This window comes from Poecilia latipinna, unplaced genomic scaffold (assembly GCF_001443285.1).
Source record: "Poecilia latipinna isolate Pla-1442-1.1 unplaced genomic scaffold, P_latipinna-1.0 Scaffold2669, whole genome shotgun sequence".
Taxonomy (NCBI): Eukaryota; Metazoa; Chordata; class Actinopteri; order Cyprinodontiformes; family Poeciliidae; genus Poecilia; species Poecilia latipinna.
The window spans coordinates 27374-31938 of NW_015115285.1; the positions used below are offsets into that span (position 1 = coordinate 27374).

At 34.6% G+C, this 4565-nt stretch overlaps 1 protein-coding gene across 1 annotated transcript in view; it reads left to right on the forward strand.

Annotated features, from left to right (window-relative positions):
* The first annotated feature begins 3721 nt into the window (after nucleotides 1–3721).
* Nucleotides 3722–4565, forward strand: part of col12a1a (collagen, type XII, alpha 1a) — a 77640-nt gene continuing 76796 nt past the window's right edge. Inside the window, exon 1 of the mRNA XM_015020829.1 lies at nucleotides 3722–3912. The gene's annotated coding sequence lies outside the window, so the exon portion shown is untranslated. The remainder of the gene's footprint in view (nucleotides 3913–4565) is intronic.

Consider the following 4565-nt stretch of genomic DNA (forward strand, 5'->3'; position numbering starts at 1 on the left):
TTTTTTTTTTTTTTTTTTGTGTAAATAGCTTCAAGCTGATTATTGTTCGGTTATTTATCTCTACACCAAAGTTCTTGTTTTACCTTTGTGGTTATTATGCAAATAGCTTATTTTGAAGAATGTATGTATTCTTTAAGGTTTCTGCTTAGATTCTATATTAAAGCCAGTCCTGCTGATGAATGTAACATTTTACTTCTGGTTTTTAAGATGATCTTTATTTCAGAATCAGATATTTGTTGCCTGTGTGCTGTAAATTATGGTAAACATTGAAGTCAACGCATTTAATCTCTGGAAAACGGGTAGCGTATTCCTGGTACACTCTCCTCTCTTATTGATCAAGATACATTTATGCTCTTTATGCCCGATGTTCTTTAACTGTAACATGCTTATTGAATGGAACATTAAAATTTCCCAATATAGCCAGTATTCCTAATTCCAAGAATGTTGGACCATGTTTCTTGTTAATTATGCCACAATAATTTATAATTTTAGCTTAGTTTGGCCTGAGTGTTAAAATTGTGTAAAACAAAAACAACTTTAATATTGACCAAATGCTATGCACTTCACAAGTGTCACATTTGTTAGTGTATCCCTTGCTTCATTAAATTTTCTGTTACAATGTTGTGAACTATTGATACAGAAAATGTTCATTTAAATTTGAAAATCTTGGGTTTTTATAAGGTTTGTAGGGTCCAAATAAACAACTCTGTCAGTATCTTGATGTCATTTGTCATTTTTAAGTGCCGTTTTATTTCTTTGTCATAGAAAAATAAAACTAATATGTAATTCAATTTGAAATTGAATTACATATTGATACTGGTGTAATAGCAGTGCTTCAGATTCTGTGAAGTTATCTTGATGTTGAGCTTCGACACCAATTACATTTCTTCATTGCATAAGTCCAGTTTTATTCAGATTTCATGTAGGACGGCACAAAAGAGTAACTGCAGCGAGAGCCTACAGCTGTCTTTAGACTACTTAGAAAACCAGTAGAAGGTTTATTTCAGTCATTTTAGTCAAAAGGGAAAATTATAGCCATTCCTCAGAGTGACAAACATCAAGTTTTTATATCTGGCGTATATTGTGTGTGTGTGTTTTTTTAAAAAAGCCTACAACTAATACACATTACAAATGCAGGTTCTGAGAATATTTGGCCTCACTGAAGAACATGTCCATGTACACATTTTTTCTTCCGCTCAACTTTCTGTCAGTGTGCTTGGACGCTTCATTTCGAACACCCAGCTACTTCAGAAATGACATTATGCTTAAGTTTACTCGTTTGGATGATTTCCCAGTTTTTGTTTTTTTGTCCACCATAACATTTCAAACTGTTAACATATTATTATGTTGTTATTATTATTATTACTGAACGGCTGTATTTCTATTTCACTTTGCATAATGGCAATAAAGACCCTTTATGTCCAATTTCCAGCTGACCTTGGCCAGCAGATGGAGCTATACTTCTTCTACTTATGCGCAAACGCTTTGTGTGGTATAGAGTCTGATGCTGCTTAGTACAAGAACATTATGCAGCTTTAGTTGACCAGTAACACGGTAATGCTTTAAATCACATAATGTTGGAGAGTGCTGTTTTCCATAGTTTAATTATGGTTAACCAGAAATTTGCTCTTTACAAACAAACCGTAAATCTCTTGTTGGGAAACAAAATAATTGATCGCATAAAGCTGATGCTCATGTGGTTTTCTTTTTGTACAATAAGTTGCTTTTGTTTTTCTGTCTTTGATCAGCAGGGCAACTGTATGTTCATTCATCTGAAGGGTGGGGCCGAAGGACGCTCCTTTCTACAGAGCCACAATGCCTCTCACTGTGTTTGGTATGTCAGCACTGGTTTTAGATTTGATGAGTAAGCCTTCAGATGTCTCAGTCTGCTGGATATAATATAAAATGTACCGATGATTTGACCCCAGAGTTACAAAGTGGAATAACTATAATTTCATAATGTGTCATCAAGATCCATATAATTACTGTTGTGTTATAGTCACATCTCTGACACTTCTTTTGATCTCTTGCTTTGGGGGTTGGATAGGTTGTGTGTAAGATTTTCATATGATTAAAGAGTCTGAATGGAACTGGATAGCCCTCCTGACTGATGAAGTAGTAATATATTGCTAATGTGTATAATTAATCAAATCTTTGTTGTTCATATTTCAATAAAATTATCATTTAAGGTTTGTTTTTTCACATCATAAACCGTATGCAGACGTAAATATTCTGCTACTACTTAAAAATATATTGTAGTTTACAGTGAAGATGTTATGAAAAAAATCTTCCACTTATACACATAAATGATACAATTGGACAAACAGATTCAATTCATAATCAAAATCAAACAGATTTAAATCTAATGGGAGATATTCCCACTTTATTATCATATATGTTTACACCAATTGGTAAAAAAAAAGTTTTCTGGGGATGCACAGTGAGTCACTGATTTTACAGTGACTTCTTTTCCTCAGCAAACATGTGGCAACAGTGGTCACTTTATTGAATGCAGTCATCACGTAATTAATGGCAAGAAGCATTTTTAGTAGAAAAGGTGAGGCATGAAAACCTAAAGTCACTGTACCAAATATTAGGCATGTTGGTGGTAGCATGATGCTGTGATTCTACCACCAGCTTGTGGTCAGGGGAATTGCAGAAAGAGGGTTTGCTACTGAAAAAAGAGGATTCCTCCAACTTTACTTTTCCAACAAGTCTATGATTCTCATCAAAACTAATTTTAGAAAGGTCAAAGCAGGCAAACAGTAAGGTTCTGCAAAGGTCCTTCCAACGTCCTCGGTTGCAACCCCAGTAAAATTTGTGTGGCTGTTTTTAAAAGATAATTTTGGGAGAGAAAATAAAAGGTGATACAAATTGGTGTGTAGTTGAGCTGAAGCTTGTAAATAAGCATTTTTCCAAAGTTTTTTTTTTTTTTTTTTTTTTTTACAAACCAATAAAATTATAAACGTCTGCCTACGGTTCTTTTGTTTATTGTTTGTAGTCAATGAAAAAAGAACTCTGTAATTATGACTCATCATGACTGTAAGTTGAATCCAAAATTTGAATAGCCACTCATGGCTATTGTTTTCCAGTTTGTTATTAAAATTAGGCTAAGGTACATACTATTAGCAATCCATTTTAAATTTTAGTAGATGTTAAACTTTAGTTGGCTCTTGATTAAACCGCTTTCTCTAGTTTGGAATTTTGTTTGCTGCAATGACCCATTTTACGCACTAGAGGGCAGTAGAAGCCTGTGAGCAGTTTTCTGAATGGCTCGCCTTTGTTAAGGACTGTCGTGTCCAACAAAGTCCAATTTTCTCGTTTTGATTCACGTTCCGTATAAAGTTGAAAACATAACTCTCTTGTAGTTTAATTTTATGTTTATTAAATTCATTCTGATGAATAGCTTTCCTCCCAAAGAAATATGTATTCAGAAAGCCTGAAATTCACATTTTCATCTTAGATGCTTTCTGTCGCAAATAAAACATTTCCTCCTGTCAGAGATGTCTGGCCAGCTGCTGTGAGGTCATATTAGATCCGGAGACTCATTATATCAACAGACCAAAGGAATGCAAGAGTGGGGTTTAAAAAAAAAAAAAAAGCAATTTCCGAACATGGGCTCACTCTTTGCGGGGGGACATACATCAGCAGGGAGGCTGAACTTTCGCAAGAAGCCCATATGTTGGAAAAACGAGAGCTGGAACTGCCCCCCTTGTTAAGTAGCCGATAGTAGAAAGATTCTTCCCACTTGGAAAAAGGCTTTTCCTCCTAAGACATCTGGCTGGTGGAGGCTCCGGTAGTCCCCACAGAGGACAGAGGGGTCCATTTCTCTATTGGTTTAGAGAGTGGGGGACTTCAAGCAGGCTCATCTCATTATCTGCTCCCTTTAGTTTTTAACGGGAGCTTTAACTGGTAAGTAAACGCAACTTTATTTAAACTATCAGGAGATTTGAGACTGGTGTTTTTTTTCTTTTATTTAATCTTACAAAAAAAATCGATTTTTATATATCTATATATTCTAATTCTTTACTCTCTTTTTTGCATATATTAAGTACACATTGAGCCAAAAATAATAATAATTAAAAAAAAATTGGTTTTAAGTTAAGTCATTTTTGACTGATCTCCTTATTAAACTGAGGAAAAATGTTCAAATGAGATGAACCAGTGTTAGAAGTTGCAGGGCACATGTGCAGAGGAGTGTTCTTGACTTCATAATTCAGAACAAATGATTTTCATATGCCAACAAATCCATCAGTGCCCTTCTAGATGCAGTTCTTCTGCTTGTGCACCAGGCGGAGTGCGGTACCTGATCATACAAATTGTTGCGTTTGAAACAACCTGAAATACAAATTTTCATTTGTTTTTTTGTTTGAAAAAACAAAAAAAACAATGTAAATTTACAGCAAACACTAACATGATGTGGACAGTTTAAGCTCACTGATTTCCTCTAACACTCTGTGAAAAGAAATTGAGGTTTTTTTTTTTTTTTTTTTTTTTTTGTTCAAAGGTAGTTTTTTGCCCCCCCAAAAGGGGGACTTTAAAAAGCCCCCCAGGGCATTAGAAAA